Raw genomic sequence first — 1940 nt, 5'->3', positions numbered from 1 at the left:
GCCGCCGGCCCCGCGCTGGCCCGGGCCCGCAGGGGGTACAGCCAGGCGGGAGGCGCCGGGGCTCCCACCGTGACTCGCAAAGATAAAAAAAAGACGAACAAGAGAGAGCCACGATTATCGAATAACCAGCATAGCGCAGGCAGAGTTGGAAAGTCCCTAACTGATGAGCGGGGGGAACTAAAATCTTGCTAGTGTGGCGGGAGATTTTCATTGTATTAGAGATGACAACTTCATGGCACATTATCATTCCCCTCTTCTGTACCCTTTACTTTGCAAACAAATAATTACCTCTCTCCCCGAAGCGGCTGAGAGACCTTATGGCTATCCCCTTTCCTGGCCATGCACCGGTTTGCTCAAAAATTGTTTACTTAACTGCTTCACAGATTTGAGATAAAAATCACAGTGGTTATCTTCAGCTCACTTTTACTGAAATGGATGGTGTGGCTACTGTTCCAGAAGGCCTGTGTGACTGAACAGTTGGGTGTGTCCCCCTGCCCCAGGATACAGATATTGTCCTAACATGCTGTTGCTTTCCCATGTAAGCTTTGCTTTTGTGGCTGTTTATGCAGAACAGTTAAAGAGAAGTAATATTGGTTGCTGGAAACCAGCCTGTTACAGTTTGGGAATGCGTGAATAAGTATGCAAGTCTCATAAATCAGCTCCATAAAAAGGTCACAGGGCAAAAATAAACCTGTTTTAGGAGAAAAAAAAGCATGGTACTGTGCTATTGGTTTGCAGGAATGTTTCACCAGCAGCGGCAGGTAAACCTAACTCTGGCAGACAAAACAAGCAGACTAAGCTCTCCGGTGCATCTAGTGAGGGTTCAAGAACAGCAGACACAGCTTTCCACTGGCCTCTGTGTAGGTAAGCCTGGCATGTATGTATGTAAGGCACTACGATGTTGCAAGGCTTCTCAGGGCAGAACAGAGACGTCCATAGCATCACATTTCATTGAGGATATCCTCACCATTAGTAGTCTCATTGGGTTTGTGGAATAAGAGTGCTGTAACCCTTGGGCTCACCGGAAAGGATACCGCACCGGGGGCTGCAGTTTTCCATGCTGCACTGTTTCATGAGATGTGGTGCCTCTGACTCATGGCTCTACTCTCTCTCTCTTTGAATGCCGTATTTAGTGTAGCTTTAATGGACTTACTCTAGAGTGGTATTTTTGCTCAAAATGCAATTGGTTAATTTTTAAACCAACCCCTTCCCCCACTTTTACTGTGCAAGGCTTTACACAAAGCTTTCTTAATTTCTCAGAGCAAGCAGGGACAACAAAGCTAAAAGGAGACTCGTCTCATTTCCTCTTCTAATAGTGCCTAAGAAATAACTCGACAGATGTATGCGGATGACATTTTAATGAAGGGCTGTTTTGCCTGCAGAGGCACATGTCTGTATGTGCCAAGGTACCCTCGCTCTGCAGCCGTGTTCCCCCATGAGCTTGCTGGTAAGAGCAGGTCGGCCCAGGCTAGCACTGTAAGCATTGATGTGTTACTGTAGATGCAACCGTTGTATCAATTCATTTCCCATCTGGCACACTTTGTGTTTCAGAAAACAGCTAAACTGCACCCTCAAAATACTGTTATTGAACACTCAAAATACTGTTATTGAACAATGTTGTTTGTGATAGCTGACCATCATTATACTGTATCAAGGTGTACTGGATATGAACATTTAAGAGAAGTAGTGCTGTTAAGACAAATTATATTGTATTAATTATCTGCGTGACCACTGCCTTTATTATGGCTTTAATCCAAATCCCATTGGATCAGGCCATTGAGAGTATAATTTCTTCCATCAAAGTAATACTTACATGCCAGAGGGACGGGATGCCATCCAGAGGGACCTGGACAAGCTGGAGAAGTGGGCCCATGTGAACCTCATGAGGCTCAACAAGGCCAAGTGCAAGGTCCTGCACCTGGGTCGGGGCAACCCCCAGT

Source organism: Aptenodytes forsteri, unplaced genomic scaffold (genome assembly GCF_000699145.1).
Source record: "Aptenodytes forsteri isolate BGI_AS27 unplaced genomic scaffold, ASM69914v1 Scaffold8, whole genome shotgun sequence".
NCBI lineage: Eukaryota > Metazoa > Chordata > Aves > Sphenisciformes > Spheniscidae > Aptenodytes > Aptenodytes forsteri.
The sequence above is the reverse complement of the archived record's forward strand: the minus strand, read 5'-3'. Positions refer to the sequence as shown.